The following is a 20381-nucleotide window of genomic DNA, read 5'->3' as shown; positions in this document are numbered from 1 at the left end:
TAATTCAAAGTTGAAACGTGCACATGATGAAACGGATTGTATAATCATTAAAATCATACATGAAAATTGATTGATCATACACAAGAAGATGACGACGAACTTGAATTAAACGGAGTGTCTCCCATTAGAAGTAAGATTATTGATCTTGGTGATGAATTGATGAAGTAGAATTTGATTTTGGGAACTTGCGTCTCAAGTTTTAAAAATTCTCATGCTAATTATCAACTAAAAATCTAAAGTAGGTGTTGGAGATTTCTGCAAATCGTATATCTTCGGAAAATCGGAGGGTCGTGAAACACTTTCAGATCAAAATTATTTGTGGTTTCTAAATATATTGACCGGATAAAACTCAAATTCGAGAGCAAGAATGAAGTATGGCTTTGAGAGAGTTATTATTGTCACACCCCAACTTAGGGCCTAGGCGTGTGACCAAAGTTGGTACCTGTTTTGTAAATATATCAGAGTTTAATGTTGTAAAACGAAAGTTTTAATTAAAATATTAATATATTACAAAAGTCGGGAATTTAACACCCGATGGTCGATACAAAAGTGTTTGAAATATAAAACCATAATTTACATTATCTTAATAATAAAACTGCGACTGAGCCATCAGATCGTCTAACGGCTATCATCATCTCCAACATCTAATATCGGTTACCTGAAAAACAGTTATAAAATACGTCAGCAATGCATGCTGGTGAATATGTTAACACGAAATAGTTTAATACTTAATTATCCCCTCGAGACATCGTAGGCCTCGGCCCAACATGGCTTAAGAAACAATCAAGTTCCAAAAGTCTGAATAACTGTTACAAACTCCAGCTCAACTCGAAACCACTCAGCGAACACCGCAGCATTCGAGATCGTAGCCAATACCTATATACACAATATTATCATCACTCGAACATCGTAGGTTCGGCCCAACGTGGCGGAGGCATAATCAAGCGTGGTGCGGTGTGCCCACCGTATAACCACATATGAAAGGATCCAGACAAACGTATACAATAGTTTGAGCACCAACGATTACCTTTGTTTATAACGTTTTAGGGATACACAATCCCATGTAATCATTTTAATGACTCGATGTAATAAGTTGTAAAGAGTTGGACATATTTACCTTTGTTATGATCAGTGCCGTTCACTGATATATTCTTCTTGTTACCTCGGACCTATAGTACAAGAATAACCTTTTATAAATACTAAATCTACAATCTAGCTTTACACCTTTAGTCTATTTGCATAATCATTACCTTGATAATCTTTTCTCTTTTATAAAATACTTGAACCTTTAGTCCAAGAACTTTCATCATTTAACCACTACTTTTCTTCAAGAAATGTATATACTAAGTTTCTTATTTCTTAAGAAACATTATAAAATCTTTATAATTATAAAGAAATAATATTTTATCTATACCCTCGTCTTATAAAAACTATATTTCACTTATTATATAATCAAGGTATAAACTATACCCTCGACTAGGGTCTAAGCTATATATAATAAAATAATTAGGCGGAACCCCTACCTTGTATGGCTTGTATACTAGAAATGCCTAAGCTTGACGTGGGCAGCACTCATACTTGTTGTCGGTTTCGAAAAAATGATCTAACAACACTTCTACGCCTTGCACGTATTTCGAGAACGGATCGTCGGGACAGCGGGATCGTAGCACGTATTTCGAGATAATGATTTGTGATGTGAGATTTGGGATGCCTATAGCAAAGCCCGACACCCCTATTTATAGGGCTGAGATTGTGACCCATCGCGATACACGATGGGTTAAAAAGGGATCCATCGCGTATCGCGATGGAACTTAGGTTCGACCATCGCGTATCGCGACGCCACGCACTAGGTATGATTGGTCACCTAGTAGACCTGTCATGTGTTGCCACGTGGTTGGCCATGTGTCCACAATTACTTCCTGGTCATCTCATATCACGATGACCCAAAAGGTTAAGTGATCGCGTATCGCGACACCGCCCATTCTGGGGAACTGTGATGTACCCATCGCGTATCGCGATGGGTTATTCCGTTGATCCATCACATATCGTGATGGGTCTTGAAATAAAGAATTTTCATTTTAGTCATTTATCTTTCATATCTTGTCATTTTCCTGGTCTCACTTCCACTTTCCAAAAAAATAAGGCGGTTCTCAAGCGGCTCGCGGCGATTCGGGAGTGCAAAGTGCGTCATCAAAACGCCACATTGCGCCCAACGCCCTTTGCCTTCGCCATCTCCACCGTCCTCGCCTGAGCCCGTGCTTGTGCGCGTCGGGTAATCCGCACCCTCCGTGTAACATTTCGTTGTTTTTCTTCGTTCTTATCATATTGTAATCGTGACCCATCCCGATCCATACCCGGGATCGTATTTGTTTCGTTTATTTAAATATGTATATATATATGTGCGTGTGTGTGTGTATTAGAACTAACTAACTTGAGCATTTTAACCCGTATAGTTTGATATATATAACTTTTAATCAATAGCCAGAAACCATGGACCAATTATGTCAAACTTATCAAGCCTTTTTCCCTCCTTCTCCCTTTTCCCGTCGAGGTTAGCAGCCACACCCCCCCCCCCGGTTTTTGCTTCATGATCCATGGGTTAAGGCGAAAATCATGGGATTTGGTCATACATACACGTCAATCGTTAATTTACGCGTCCAAATCATGCCTTAATTGTGTTAATTGACAACTAATTGACATCTATTCACACCCTAACAAACCGCGACCTAGACTCGTCCCTAATCTCTATATATACTTGTCTAAAATGCAATTAAATGGACACACACCATCCTCATCCCATCGCCGTTCAAACCCCACTATTAATTGTGTAAACGAGACCTACAAGACCTCCACCTGGTTCTCGTTTTGCCGTCGGTTGTTGTAACCAGTTCAACCTCAATCCGTCTTTGTTATAGGTATTAAGTTCGTGCATTTTGCTCGTTGTAATCAGTATTGCAAAAACCCTAACAATTATTAAGCAATAACATATCGGATTAACGGATTGAATGTTTAGGGTTCTTATGAAATTTGGGGGTTTAGGGCTGATCTGTTTATAAATATTTATTCTAACACTTAAACGAAATACCAACCTAGACCAGTTGGCTGCTGAGGTGCGTTTAACTTCTTAAGCCACCCACTGGCGCGGGTTTGAGTCCTGGCCAACCCCCTTTTTGGAAACTATTTTTCTTTTAATTGTTTTATTGATTTTAGAAGGTTTATAAATCATTATGGTTAGTAGTAAATATCAAATAAAACTTATTTTGTTAAACCGACATATAAACCGATCTTTTCTTTCGAACTCCGGCTAAAAGCCATCAATGTATGTATGTATGTATGTATGTATGTATGTATGTATGTATGTATGTATGTACATTTTTAATAGATTATTTAAGGTTTTAATATTCGAAAAGGGTTTTAAGTTAATATGTACATTTAAAAAGAAGTTGTAAACTAAAATACATATTTATGAAATCTCGTTAATCAGCAAGTACTTTATAAAAGTTCATATTTTATATCGGTATTATTATTTATTATCAATTATTCGCAATGTTAATCTTAAAATGAAATCTTTATTAATCATAAGTATATATATAAACATCAAATGTATTTTTGTTTAAAATAATTATTTAAAACAAATTTCTTTATATGATTTATCCAAAGCCTTATAAATATTTACTTTATGTGATTTTGTATAATTAAAATAATGTTATTTATGATAAACCGTCGTTAAATAAAAGTAATAAAAATTTATAATAAATCTAAATCATGTTTAATTTCCAAAAGAACTCTCCCGATCATAAATCCCGAACCTCTATCTAGTTTAGGATCGTGATTGAATTCATATTTGACTTCCGTAATTATTGCTTTATTAGGATATCTTGTCAGTAATTTCCCGGAGAGCTTGATCTTTCTTTTGTGTCTTGACGTGTCATTTTCTCTTGCTTATTTACTAAAGTGAGTTCACATATCCCCCTTTTCATCTTTTATATTTTGGGTGTGACATGTATACCCTATTTACATTACTCGTTTTTAATTCCACATCTATTTCAAACACAATTCAATATATGTTTATGTATGATTATTGCATGTTCTATGATAATGCACTATATGCTTAATTGTTTATATTATGTTTGGTGGTTGGTATTTCATCCTCATCTAGTATGATCATACATTTATCCAAGTACTTTGATTTCGTATCAATAAGAACGGTCCACATCTATTTAGTTGTTTGTGTTTTCATAAGAATTATAATACTAATCATTTACATATGAATTGTGATTTATCTATATATATTTATAAAACTAAAACATATGTATCCTCGCCAACATTCGTGTTGACAAACTTTATTTTTATACATGTTACAGGTACAAATAGTTGATATTATTCAAGACTGAAGACAATAGTTTGACCTTAGGATATATATTCAAATTACAAAATTTTGATGTATTTGGCACGATTATTGAATTTGTGTACTTGTTTAATGCTAACGAAATTAAATCATTATTAACGCTTAAATTAGTGTCTTTTGAGCTACTGTCCAATCAATATGTTACGCCCCGACATGTTCCGCCGCCTTTGGTCGGGGTGTGACACTCCGCTAGGACCACTTGGTGAATGCTAAGCATAAAAGAATATTACTATGAAAACTACATCTCTTATAAAGAGCTTCCAAATCTATCTCACTTTCCATGTGGGATGAAATTTATTTTCTTTATTTATACCCATGGAAAGGAATTCCATTTTCTTCCTCCTCTTCATGTAGGATAGAATCATTTCTCTTATTTCTTTAATATGAGTTCTTCTAACTTAATATAGTCCATATATATATATATATATATATATATATATATATATATATATATATATATATTATTTCTTTACCATATTTATTATTAAATTATTTTTGGGTCCTTCTATTTTCAAAATTGACATTTTAACCTAAAAATAAATATGGTATTTTTCGAGATGTTACAATTATGAACTAGAAGTTTTCGTATGATCAAGCGATGGTTATTAGGGTTAAGATTTATTTATCATTTTTGAATTTCAAACAAAATACGCTCCTTAAATTTGACATATAAATACTTACGAGATTTAATAATAATTAAATTTTTAATGCATTTTTAACATAGCAACATGTGTCAAAATAAAAATTTTCAAGCTGACCTGGCAACTCGACCCCTGCCAGGGGCTGTCGCCCCTTGGACTCTGCTTCTACCAGGGGCGCTGCCCCCGGACCCCACCAAGTTTCACCCCTAAGTTTCAATTATAATAAGATCAAATAGGTGTGTATCCTGTACCCGACTTATTCAGATTTATATTACAATTTAACTTGATCAACAATTTAATCCGTAATTACACTAAATCCCTAACAGTAGGTATGATGCATCATGGGTGTGTTTGGTAGAGAGTTTTTATAAGCTTTTAGGAACCATCTGGGGTGTTTGGGATTCCTTATTTTTACCTTCTTAATAACTTATAACTTATGATAAATTAAAAAAAAATGTTTGGGTTCTCTTATTATGTGATAGAAAATGTTGATAAGTTACACATTTGTAACTTAATGACTTCTCCTTATAAGTTATAAGGAGGTAAAAAATAAGGAATTTCAAACACTTCCTCAATAAAAAGTCTTGTTTGGTTAAATGAGCTTAAAGCTTTTAAGTTATGAGAAAAAACTCCATATTAGAAAGCTCCTACTAGTAGCATTTAAAAACTTACAAGCTTTTAGTATTAGTAGCGTTTAAAAAAATATACAAGGTTTTAGTATTTAAAATTACTTAAACAGCTTTCAAAGGTATATACAATTAGTATTATGTCTTTTTAGTAATGTCCATTTTGATCATTTCATACATTTTATTAATAGTTCCATTTACTATGTAAAAAATCTAAACATATGCAAAAAGCTACAGTTTCACTAGGCGACCCTGGGTTGGGTGGGGGGCTCGGCAGCCTCACGCCCGACACTTTGCTAGGCCCGAATTCTTTTAAAAAATATTATATATTGTTTTTGTTAACAAAGATGTAATTCAAATGTTTAAACTCAATTACACTACTAGCTTGGTGTAGTAGTAAATGTGTATGGCTCTCAAACAAAAGTTTGTGGGTTCTAGTCTCACTTGAAACATAAATTATTTTTTGGCACAACCTAAATAATAATCAAGTAAGCCCATTTAAAATTTTAAATGTAAAAAAAACAACTTTTAGTTAAGGCTCAAAAGATTTTTCACCGTTGGCCAAAAAATTTTAATGCATCTCAGAGACGGCCTTGCAGCCACCAGTTAGTTGCCAAACATACCCTATATCACGGGTTGCACGGTTCTGAATTGGTCCGCCAGTACATACCTAGAACTGACCCGTTTCCCGATTTGCTATGTAATCCATAACTGAAACCGGACCAGATTTGAAATACTAGTTCGGTTCACAGGTTTCGTAAACTGGTTCCACGGGTCTAACTCATAATCTGCAATGTGATTAGGGTGTAAAATAAGATATCAATGGTTCAACCCCTAGTGTAGTATCTGGCCGTTAAAAAATTCTAGCCGTTAATAATAAAAGATCACTTCTTCACCGAAGTCAACAACAAACCCATATGTGATGAACTGATGATTAATTTGAATTTCAACAATGTGGTTTAATTACCACATGACCTGCTTCATGGCCTTCAACAATGTGGTTTGTTTCTTATTGGCAGATGTCTTTGTCGATTCTCTCTCATTATCTCTATATGAACAATCCATAACCGGATGTGCTCTGCCCTAGCATCCAACAAACGGCATCATGAAGAAGCTTCTATTCTTCACATTTTGCTTGATTGTCTACTCAAATTCCGCATTTGCACAATCAGCAAAGCTCCACATCCAAGAAGGTACGTGGTTATCTTTTAACTAATAATTAGAACAATAAAAAATATAAAAACATGTTTGTTTATTTTGTGTAAGTTTTTCAAATTTTTAAATATATTTTTGATTGATTTTTCTATCAAAGATGTTTCAATATCCGGAAACGAAGAGGGAGATATTAATGAGGTTGTTGTTTGTGCGAACTGATGCAGTGGAGGCACTTAAAAGAAATTGGGGAAAAGTTAGGACTAGCGGGGAAGAAGGTATGGGATTTGGACCAGGACCCATGCAGTGACGAAGGGAATTGGGGCCCCTTCGACGGTAAAATAGGCAGCGTGGATGTTGAATGCAAATGCTCTTTTGAAAGTAACACCACCTGCCGTGTTATTGGCATGTATGTATTGCTAACCTTATCTTGGATTTGAGGGGACGTAATGGAGCCGGGTAGAAGTGGGGAAATATGCTACAAGAAGTTAATTTTAAATCTTAAATATATATAAACGAAATATTAAAAGCTCTCCGTACAATCTTTCAAGTATTGTTTTATTTGTAAATGAAGGTTTATCATACATTTGATCCGAATTCAGTACTGTCTTATCAAACTCAGATAGCCCTTAAATGAGTTATAACAAAAATTAATCTCACCAATTTATTAATATGAAAATATTATAAAATATGGATATACTGAAAATTAATATATGTTTTTTTAAAAGATATTATTTATATTTAAGAAACAATTTTATAGTAAAAAAATAGGTCACACCAAACCCAGATAGCTTTTAAACCGGGTTATAACATCTCATTTATTTGTGAAACTTTTTCATAGTCAAGCCTTAAAGTTTATTATTAACTTATTTACGATAAATAAAATTAAAATCCAAAATAATATATAAATATTAGAAACGAATAATATAAAACAACCCCCGTAATACGGGGATAAAAACTAGTAACAAATATACAGGGGCGGATCTATATGGAAGCCAGGGGTAACCCGGGTTACCCCTCGATTTTCTTGATGATGTGTAAATTTTTTGTTTTTTCCCTCCAATTTAAGGATAGGTTACCCCTGAACAAACATTAGGATACCCCTCAAAAGCCTTAACCTTGAAGTTTAAAGAGGACAAAAAATGTTTAAAAATTTTCCGGCCATAAAGTGGTGCCCGGTGAACTGTTATTGAACCATTGAAGAAGACGTACAGTGTAATATAAAAATGAGTTAAAGTGGGCTTTTAAAACATTAAGGATTGACCCACCTATAACCTACTTACAAAAAGAATACCTATTTTCCATTATTTTATTTTATTATATATCATAAAAAATCATATCTTGAATTCATTGTACAATTTCCAAAAGTCCTTTTGATACTCTTCCAAGATTACCGATTTCTTTCATTTGTTTTGGTTTTGGTTTTTTGCTAAGTACTTTTATTATTCAAACATGTGAATTTAATTATGTATGAATGTTTATTCATATGCTAGCATATATAATTAAGTAATTTAACTTTTAGATATTTAAATATATAATTCAAAGCTCTAATTAATTCTTTAATGTTACGAAATTAGGTTTATGTGAGCTATTCTTTCTAGTTTTTAATAACTTGAATTTGTTTTTTATATACACTGGATTGAAGATATTTTAGGTTACACAAATGCTCTCTCAAAACATCCTAGAATTTTTAGAAATGGCTAACTTATTAAACATACCAAAATGAACATAGAATGAATTAAGACAAAAAAAGGTTTGATACGATGTTGGAAGATGTTTTTCTAAATTGAAATATTTCAAGACGGATTTATGCAATTAAATGAGTGATGATTATACGAACAATGGTCTAGTTAGTGTAGTTGAAAGAAAAACATTTGATAAAGTAATAGATGATGATGTAATGACTTAAGTTCAAACTTTACAAAGCCGAAAAAGAAAAATCTGTTAGGTATTTGTTTACTTTTATTTATGTCTGTGCATTAAGTGAATGTACGGTAAAAAAAATATATAAAAAATTAGGTTACCCCTGAAGTTCTTTTCTAGATCCGCCACTAAAATATACCAAATTAATCGGTACTTTCCCTCTATCAGATGTATAGTGCCTCAATAGCATGATACCAACATCTAGAGTTTTTGTTTAAATATCAAAAACCAAAATTTTTAGGCATTATAATCAATTAAACTGGCCAATCTCGACCAATTCCACCGTTAAAACTCAATATTGTGAATGAAACTCCTATTTTTTTATTAAAAAACTCTAATACCTTATTGCTAAACATCAAATAGCGCCCACTATTTCATCGCTAATGCTACATAATGTATAGGTAGGTGCTCGCTATTGACAACTATGAGTGTATATAAAACTTTCAAGTTTGTAAACGAATATATGAAATTAATCCTTTACTTCCTTGCTTATCTATTTACTCATTAAGATTTATTATAAGAAAACAGTGAGATTGGTCATGGTTTTCATGTTCTACTACTGATTGATTCAGCCATCATTTAATATTATATCTATAACTATTTTTCTTGTGTTAAAAAGTTACCATTTACATTTTCAGTAGTAAACTATTTAATATCAAGTTACAAGTATGAAAAGATTGTATAGCATGAAATTATTTATACAAAATGAAGCCTTTTATCTATTTATTTCTTAAAATTTAAAAAAAAAATTATTCTTAAAATCTGAATTTCTGATACCATCCCTAGCTAGTTTATCTAGTTAATTTAAAACAAAACCACCTCAAAGCTAACTTAAAACTAGCTCACAAAGGTTAAAAATTTAACTTGTAAAATGGAAGTGGCATTTTGTAAATGTTGACATTGACAAATTTAAGCTGTAGAAATTTAAAGGTTATATTTCTTTTACATGTCAGATCAATAATCGCTCAGAATGTCTCAACTACTCTTTCATCAGAGTTTTCCAAGCTTCGCCACCTTCAACGCTTGTAAGAAAAATCACTTTGAATGACAAAATATCAATCAGTTTCATTTACTATGTGGTGTTTTATTAATTCAGGTATCTCAGTTATAACTACCTCAGTGGAGCTATACCATCAGAATGGGCTACTATGCACTTGAGCAGACTGTAAGAACCACCCAACTATATAGCACTCCCATTACAAATTTTTCCTGTAGTAATTTCTAATAAAGTATAGCTTCTAATCATGTATATATGCAGGTCACTCATGGGAAACCGGTTATCTGGGCTGTTTCCAACAGCTCTTACAAGAATGACTAATCTTCTAGATTTGTAAGCCGCATCACCACTTCTTTAGTTGTTGCCTGTTTGAGCTTGAAAACAATACAGTAGAATATATTTATAAACATCATGTAGCTTTACTAAAATTTAGTTGTGACTTGTTTCATTTCCTTTGTAGGAGCATAGAAGGAAATCACTTTTCAGGACCTTTACCCCAAAAGATTAAAAACTTGAAAACTTTGAAGAAGCTGTACTAACTTTTTTCTTTAATATTCATAACATCATTATTGTTACTTTCTCTTAAACTTCGTTTTACAAAGTTACCATATTCATATAAAACTTTGTATTCCCAGAGATCTATCTTCAAATGATTTCACAGGACAGCTTCCTGTTGCACTTGCAAAACTTACTAACTTGATTGATTTGTGAGTATAAATCTTGTAAACTTAAATGTTAGTCCATAAAGAGAGAAGTTTAACATTTTTCACAACTTTATGATTTTTAATACATTTTTAGGAGGATGAGTGACAACAATTTCACTGGAAAGATACCGAACTTCATTAGACAGTGGACACAAATTATGAAATTGTAAGAACATTCAACATTGTAGGGAAATAGCAAAGAAAGGTAATATATATTTTGTCAGATTTTTGTTTTAACCATTGAATATTATGGAAGTTTGGATTTAAGGTAAACAAGTTTCTTTAGTTTCAATTACGGTAATCTGGTATGGTTACCTTCCAACAAATGATGACATGGCAACCGATATGTCCATAAGTTTTTTTACGAGGCCTTGTGGTGTCTACAAAGGTTTTTATGTGTGGGAAAACAGTTTGTTACTTGAAATGGAAATCTGTCTATAGTATATTACCTGACCCCTTACTGGTCACGCGTGACCTGACCCCACTGAGGGTGGTCACACACGTCAGTAGGTCATTTCCTTGCTTTCATGTAGGGCCTACCGGTGGAGATTGGTGTGTTTTGAATATTTTATATAAATTAAAAAATAAAAATAAAAATGGAGAATGATGGAGAGTGATGTATTTCCTTGGTTGAAGGGTGTTGACGGGTGATGTTAAATGATGGGGGGATAGTTGACGTTGTGAATGAGGGGAATGGTGTTGAGTGGTGTATACCCTAAAATGAAGAAACGTACGTAATGGTGTTTAGTTTTCATGTGTGTGATTAATATGTGTTTTGGCAAAGTTTAGGAGGACAATTGAAATCTGGTCAAATTTAGTCACCTTTTTAGTGAATTGGAAATCAAGAACCACCATTTGGTGAGGGCATTCATGCATTCTTTCTAATTCTGAAATCTTTTAAGCTGGTTTTTTAGATCCCAGCACTAACTTAAATTTCCAAGAATTTATGTTCTCATAAAAAATTGGCTAAAAGTAACCAAGTGTTGATATATGAATTGATTAGCCAAATCGAAAGTACTAACATTAAATATGCATACACTTGGATCTAAGTCACACAATTGCTTAGAGGATTTTGCATTTTGGTACGCATAAAAAGAGAGAGACAACATAGCGTTAAGAATATGGCCGCAACATATGTAGGTGTTCTTCCATTTAGATCTCCTCCCAGCATGCTCCAAGGCCCCCTCTTCCACGAATTCATAAAATGATGTGTTAAGAATATGGTCACGACTGGCTTCTTCCAGGCCACCACTCCACTCCGAGGTTGGCTCTGATACCAATGTTACATGTCAAACAGAAGAACTCAACCAACTCAACCCAAAAGAGGGTTGAATTCTTCTGTTTGGCTTGTAACATCTCCTCTGTAGGTTCTAGAAATGGAACTGACAACTTGTTCAGATCAATCCGCATAACTAATGAGCGAAAATCACTATAAATACTTGGATCTCGGATCTTAGTTTTGCAAATCAAAAGAAATAAAGATGAAGTTTTAGAGAAAGAAAATTGTTAAAGATGCCCAAGGAGGTTATGGAGTGAATAATTTTATAGAGAACTCTGTCTTCTAGGTTTTCCATTAATGGCCCCAAATGAGCTTACTAATTGGGCTTGTTACAACTAAAAGGGCCTCATGCCCATACAATGATTAAACGAAAGCTAAACGACAAGACAAATTACATTGAAATATTATCTAATACATAAGCCTCCTATATTTAGCCCTACAATCTCCCTCTAGGCTTTTGTATAGATAGGTTCTTTCGTCTCTAACCATGCTTGGTTTTCATTCTCAACATCCGTCATCTTAAACTCTCGTACTCTGAAAGTGTTTCAAAGTTTAATGGATCCAAACTCTTATTGGACTCAGATACTTCTTTATTTCTCATTATTGTAGACTTGATTCTCAATCTTATTTCCTCGCTTATTTTCTGGGAAGGATCGGCGACAGTATATTCAGGTGTGGGAGGCTCGACATCTAATTCCCTTCTTATGTTGACTTTCTTGAGCCGACCAGCTTCTTAACTTTGCTTCATCCTTTTATCAATTCCATATAATTTAGGGAGTTACACCCTACTTTAGTTGGTAAACATTAGTTGGTAAACAATTAGCGTCCCTTCATAGAAACTTGTCTAATTATTACGAAGAATGTTCTTTTTCTTCACTTACACGTTTCATATCACCTTCGACTTGGTGTGCTCTAACCGATCATGTCAATCAATAAAATAATCATTATACAAATGCTCAATCTGTCATATTAGTATATAAACTAAACTTATTAATATTTATATTAAGTATAGGGGTCTTATTGTAATTATTGTAATTAGTAGGGTTAATATGTAATTATTTAGTCTATAAATAGGGATGATGTCAGAAAAATTAACATTAACGTATTCAGTAATTCAATCGCATATTTTCAGTATTTTAATTCAAGAATCAGTTTGTGTATATCATCTTGTTCTAATTGAATCGTCAATTGTGTGATTTGTTCGCTGATTTCCAACATGTCAGCCATCTCTTGAGAAGATATAATGTTATCAACATATATTATTGTTCTTGATATCAAGTCCACTAATAATGGTGAAACAATTCACCTAACCATTATCACTTCCCTCCGAGATTTAGTCAAAAACACATACTAAACATCCCTATGTTTCTTCATTTCATTTCCAACTATATTAAATTTACATTTGCACTCCAATCCTGACATCCATCCACATTCAGTCTAATTTTCACAATAGTTAAATCAAAACCATGCTAACAGATTAACTCAATGTTTTAACAAATATAATATTAACGAGATCCTATTCCAAGTGATTCAACCGATATAGCTGATAAAATCGGACCATAACTTCCTCTTTCCGGAATTCCAGTCGTGCCTTTACCAGCCCAATAAAGTTGAACCTTGAGTGTATTATTCTTCACATTAACCATATAACTCTTTATAACCACAATACCAGTACCTCCGGCCTCTTTTACTATATCAAAATCCTTTAATGTCTACTCCCCCTACAACAAAAGTTATAACCATATGTTAATATTCCTTTTTAAGTTGGTTGCATACTTCTGTTACCCTATCACAATATTCAAAAGCACTATTACCTGAACATAAACATCGAATACGCGTCTCCCGAGGCTGTTAGCCGACTTATCTTGGGTGAAAACAATCTCTGCAAAGTGGAGTCTGACCGTGTAGTTCCCGTTCACAAGACATAATCCATAATAAGTAAGAGAAATAGCAGCTGTGCTTGCGGTTGTATATAATTTGGTATCAGATGATGATATATTATGGAGAGCAGACGTGTTGGAAAGAATATAAGCATCAGAATCATGATCATCATCTAAGAAGTTTCCAGTGCTGCTAAACGCCCAATTTCCACCATTGTAATATGATGAAGCACCGCTTCTCTCTGTATCTGCTTCATATTGTATAGTGTTGTTTACAGTTACATGTTCGCCCCCACAGTTGATGTGTAGAGAATAGATTTCTATGCAAAAGATGATATTTTAATTAAGATATAGGATGAGGTTAATGTGTGATTGTATGTAATGATGTAAAAACTTCACATACGTTGTGCTTTCGGTTTAGTACATGGGAAATCTTTCCTTAAACATGGATGAATACTCTTTCTACATTAGAAATAGAAGACAATAAGTAATCATTGTGTAGTTTTGATGCTTAAAAGTGGTTTATACGGGCAACGTTCCATATCGGTCCTTACATTTGTATATTATCGTTAATAAGAATACTTTAACGTGTTAAAAAATATGTATTTTTATTCTTCATGTTAAAAGCTTTATTTTATAATTTAAATGCCTTGTTTTACATTAAACATTTTTGTAATTATATTAAAAATATAATTTTTAAACTAAATCAATCAATCAATCATACCCAGTGAAGTCTCACCAACAGCAAAGCTATAGGTAGGGTCTGGGAAGGGTGGGATGTAGGCACACCGTACCTCTATCCAAAGGGATAAAGAGGTGGCTTCCAGAAAGACCCTCAGCTCTAAAGTCCATATGTATGAAGCAATACAAAGGAAATCAAAGTTTAACAGTAATAATAATAATAGTAATAATAATAATAATAATAATAATCATAATACTAATAATAATATATATGAAAAGAATATACTAATACTATGTATATGGGAAGAATAATACTAATAGTAATACTAATACTAATACTATAAATGTGACCAAAATAAGATAAATAGAAGCCCTAAGGAATTCCTTTCTCACTAAAAATCCTTAACTTTAATTCTACTTCTCCATGAATTCATATCCTCAACCATGTCCTCAGAAAGGTTTAAGTCTATCAAATCATGCTTAATCCTTTCATCCCACGTCAGTTTAGGTCGTCCTCTACCCCTCCTCCCTTCTATAGTAATGTTTTCTACGGTTCTAACAGGATTCGTCGGCTGTCTTCTCTTCACATGTCCAAACCATCTCAATCTCCCCTCTCTTATCTTTTTTGCTATGTTCGCCACCCCTAATCTCTCTCGAAACACAACGTTTCTTATTCGGTCTAACCTTGTGTGCCCACACATCCAACGTAGCATTCTCATTTCTGCTACCTCCATCTTCCGCACTTGTGCCTTCTTGATAGCCCAGCAATCCGATCCATATAACATTGCAGGTCTAAGCGCAACCCTATAAAATTTTCCCTTTAGTTTAGATGGGAAACTCGTGTCGCACAGTATACCTGTGGTTGCTTTCCATTTACACCATCCTACCTGAACTCGATGGGTCACATCACTGTCTAATTCCCCATCGCTCTGAACAAATGATCCTAGATACTTGAACTTCGTTACCTGCGGAACCACCTGCCCTTCAATGGTGATCTGTACATCCTCGTTGTCATTCCCCTCGCCGAAATCACAGTGGAAGTACTCCGTCTTAGAGCGACTAATCCTTAAACCTTTTGTCTCTAAGGTTATTCGCCACTCCTCAAGCCTCATGTTTAGATCTTGTTTTCTCTCAGCAAGTAACACAATATCGTCTGCGAACATCATGCACCACAGAAACGTCCCCTGAATCGACTTTGACAACTCATCCAAGACTACTGCAAAAAGAAACGGACTCAGCGCTGACCCTGGTGAAGACCTACCTCTACTGGGAAGAAATCAGTATCCCCTACTGGCGCACGGACACTTGTTGCACTCCTTGTATACATATCCATAATTATCTCTATGTATTTCCTTGGTACTCCTCTACCCTCCAAGCACTCCCAAAGCACCTGTCGTGGCACATTGTCATAGGCCTTTTCTAGGTCAATAAACACCATATGCAGGTCACGATTCTTCTCCCTAAACTTTTCCATTGATCTTCTTAAAAGGTGTATTGCCTCTGTGGTGGAACGCCCCGGCATGAAGCCAAATTGGTTCACCGTAACCTGAGTTTCCCGTCTAAGTCTAACCTCAATCACTCTTTCCCATAGCTTCATAGTATGGCTTAGAAGTTTGATTCCTCGGTAGTTACCACAACATTGGGCGTCTCCTTTGTTCTTATAGATAGGAACAACAACGCTGCTCCTCCATTGGTCTGGCATCTTACCAGATTTGAGGATAATGTTGAACAGAGTAGTTAACCACATGACTCCTTTCTCACCCAGACACTTTCACACCTCGATGGGTATGTTGTCTGGGCCAACCGTCTTAGCCCTTCCCATCCTCCTAAGTGCAGTCTGCACCTCTTCTTGTGTGATCCGTCGGCAGTAGCAGTTATTCGGTTGTTGTCGTAGGACGATTGTGTTGTCATGTTCTTCTTGGTAAGCTCTCCCATTGTTAAAAAGATTCTGGAAGTAGGTTTGCCATCTTAGCTTGATGTCCTGCTCCTTGACCAATACATGCCCATCTGTATCCTTTATGAACTTCACAGGCCCTAGATCGTGCCTTCTACGCTCCCTGGCTTTGGCAATCTTAAACATAGCATGTTCCCCTTCTTTTGTTTCTAAATGCTCACACATCCGTTTATAAGTTGAATTCTTTGCTTCCGCCACTGCCTTCTTTGCCTCTCTCTTGGCCGTTTTGTAGATCTCCCTCAATTCCACTCGCTCCTCCTCATTCGTGCACCTCATAAGCTCCCTAAAGCATCCTTGTTTGTCCCTTATCTTGTCTTGTACGGCATCATTCCACCACCAAGACTCCTTATGCCCACTGGTCTTTCCTGTTGTGATCCCGAGAGTCTCCTTTGCTATTTGAATGATCTTTGTTGCCATATCTTCCCATATATGAGTTAAGTCCCCATTTAGTCTAGCCCGCGTATGCAGTATTAGTTTATCCTTAAACAGTAGGAGATTTTAATCCTTCAAATTTCCCCATCGAATTCTTGGTGTACCTTTCTTCTCTCGAACAGTCAGCTTATTTCTGAATCCTATATCTGCCACCAGCAGTCGATGTTGAGCCACAACTGTCTCCCTAGGTATGACTTTGCAGTCCTTCCACCAACGTCGGTCTCCTTGCCTCATCAAAAGGTAGTCAATTTGCGTGTCGCGTTCGCCACTGCTAAAAGTGATCAAGTGAGAATCTATTTTTCTAAAATAAGAATTTATAATACCTAGGTCATGGGCCACCGCAAACTCTAGGAGATCTGTTCCGGTCTCATTCCTATCACCATAACCGAAACCCCCATGTACGCCTTGAAAACCATCATTAGCCTTACCAATGTGTCCATTAAAATCACCTCCTATACAAACCCTTTCACCCCTAGGTATGCCTCCTACCACTGCGTCTAGGCAATCCCAAAATTCTCTCTTTTCCTGGTCCCCTAAGCCTACATAAGGCGCGTAGGCGCAAACTACTACCACTACTTCCTCTCCTAGTACTAATCTCAACACCATAATCCTATCATTATGCCTAATCACCTCCACCACACTAGTGTGTAGTTCCTTAGCCACTAGAAACCCCACTCCATTCCTAGTTCCATCAGATCCCGAGTACCACAACTTATACCCATTACACTCAGCCCCTCTATGCCCTTTCCACTTAGTCTCTTGGAGGCATGCTATCTGAACCCTACGTCTTTTAAGTACATCTACCAATTCTAGCAACTTACTATTTAGAGTTCCTACATTCCAAGAAGCCAAACGCAAAATATACTCCCTATCTTTACCCTTTCTTACACCCCTTGTTTCAGGACATGGTCTCAAGTAATAGTCATGATTCCTACGCTCTATGATTACAACTAATCACACAAAACGCAAGTAATAGAACACCCGATCAAAATGGTAATAATAATAATAATGGGTAGTAATAATAATATAATACTAATTATAATAATAATATAATACTAATAATATTAGTAATAATAATATAATAATAATAGTACTAATAAAGAGCACAGTTAGGAAACTTGATGGAACGTCCGATCTTGTGGGTTTCGTTGGCCGGAAAAAGAAGAACCGGTGGAGACGGTGACCAAAAAAACACCGAACTGTTCTCCTTTTATGACGACCTTGGTCGCCTGAAAACTTGGTCGTCTGGATCTAGCTTGTTCGTACAACCGAGATGCCTCGCCGGAACTATCTTTCTGGTCTGGAGATGGTCTCAAGATCGCCTGAGCTGAGAGACCTGCACAAACAAGATCCCACCTACCTTTTGCCCTGTGAAGCTTCTGGCCGAAGCAAGCTCTAGCCGTAGTAAAGCCTAAAGCCTTCTGCCGGAGAAGATGGCCGGAGGGAATTGTCTGTACGGAGAGTTGAACGATCTTTTGTACGGAGAGAAAAAAAGCAATATTTTAGTGTACGGAGAGAAAAAAAGCAATATTTAAACTAAATAAATATATAAATGAGAAACTAGGAACCATAGAACCAGTGGAGAACCGGGCCCAAATCCCTCAGTTTTTCTTAGACCGGGCTATAGCGACTACTTGAAGGATGGGCATGGGCTGTGCCTGTTAGGCCCAAGCTTTGTTACTTGTATGACCTTAAATAGATTTAGGGTCATGTGACTTACTGTTTATTTATTGTTGAAGATTAGCTCTCCACCACGTTTCTGAGTGAAGTAATGAAATTTTTGTTTACATCAAGTAAAAAACGACAAATATAAAGATGAACCCAAATCTACGAGGACAAAAGGCAACTTACATTGTCCCTTGTTCACACCTTTTTGGACCAGAACTAGCGTCCCATGTAAAATAATTAAAAGAAACATCCCTGTAAAGGCATATACTTGCATCATTTGATGATGTAAATCGTGCAGTGAAACGATAATTATAGGGGAAAGATATCCTTACACGTTCTTGGTGCTTGACAAGACCCATCCAGGCATAGGTCCGGTAAGATTATTATTTGTAAAATAACTGTTAAATAGAGAATTAATCATAAATATTAATTAGAAGACGAGAAAATATTATTCAAGAATCAAGATAATTCACATACATGTACTCTGCGTTTTCTAGTTGCGAAATAGAAGACGGAATCTCGCCAGTCAAATCGTTGAAACTAAGGTCTCTACATACATTTAAAAGAGAATAAGTTACAGATTATGTAAATTTGATAAATGATAAGTACATATTACTATATTTGAATCAATGAACATCTTGTGAATTGCTTACAGAGTTTTCAGATTTCTCAAATTCTCAACATATTCCGGAATTGGCCCATAAATCAAACAATTCCTAAGTACCCTGCATGTAAAGCTTGGAGCAACACCAATTTGAAGGACCCGAATGACTAATACGAAAAGTATAAGGGTGGTACGGAAGATCTCAAGGGGCGGTTCGGTGGAGATCCAAAGTTCAGGGACCAAGTTGAATAACTTGGTGTCATAGTTATCTTTTATTTATTATTAAATAAATTAGAAGTCTAGTTTAATTATGTTTCCTAGTTTGAGTAGGATTAGAATTGTGTGTGTTATATAAACCCATCATTAGTTTTCTTTTGTTCTAGTAGAGAAGAGTAGCAAGAGTAGAAAGTATTTTGTTCTTGTTTCTTATTAATGAAAAGAGTCGCATAAACGTTTTATGCAAAATCGTGTTTGGTGTTCTTGATTCACTTGTCTAAAGTTTAACAAGTGGTATCAGAGCCTAACGATCCAGACTCGTGTTTCCGATTGGCGGCAAGTCTTAATTGCGGTGGTAGTTCCAATCAAAGGCATAAGAGGCCAAGAAACCTAGCGTTGTTAAGGTTCCGATCGAAGGTGTTAGAAGAAACTGATCGTACGCAAGAAACGCTCAAGATCGCTCCGAGAAAAAAAAATCCTAAGGCTACTTGAATATTGATTGAGGTCATTTGCAGCAAATAACTGAAAGCGAGGAAGGGTCGATTCGTGAGGTTTGTTTGTGAGAAAAGCTACTGCCTCAATTATTGATAATATTATCAATTAAACAAATAAATCTTTTGCAATTGTGAACAAAAGCAATTATCATAACCAAAGAGTTAGAAGTTTCCGTCACACACACTTGGAGATTGTGGATGAAGTCAAAGTCTATCTTTTTAGAATTTTGTGAGATAAAAATCACAACCGCCACCTATTATTTGTTATAAGGAGATTTTAAGTGTAATTATTTGTGTTAAGTGATCGAAGGCAAGTTATTAGAAATCCGATCACAGTTAAGAATCAATCAAGAAATAGAAAACGATGGCAGAATCACAACTTGTTGGAGGAATCAAGAAACTGAACCAGGCAATTATAAACAATGGTCAACATGCATCAAGTCGTATCTTCAAGGTCAAGATCTTTGGCAAGTAACGAACGGTACCGAGATGAGACAACCCGCGAACGATATTAACGGTAGTATCAGGAAGTGGCAGGTGAAAGCGGGTCGGGCGATGTTTATCATCAAGACAACGGTAGATGATGATGTTCTTGATCACATTCAAGATCTCGAATACCCAAAGCAAGCGTGGGATACGCTGGAGACCTTATTCATGAAGAAGAACGATGCTCGATTGCAACTAGTCGAAAGTGAGTTGATGACAGTTTCCCAATGAGATCT

The sequence above is a fragment of the Bidens hawaiensis genome, unplaced genomic scaffold, assembly GCF_021521415.1.
Source record: "Bidens hawaiensis isolate Kalapana, Puna unplaced genomic scaffold, B.hawaiensis_p1.1 tig00014036_1, whole genome shotgun sequence".
In the NCBI taxonomy this organism is placed as follows: domain Eukaryota; kingdom Viridiplantae; phylum Streptophyta; class Magnoliopsida; order Asterales; family Asteraceae; genus Bidens; species Bidens hawaiensis.
Note: the sequence above shows the minus strand (reverse complement) of the source record.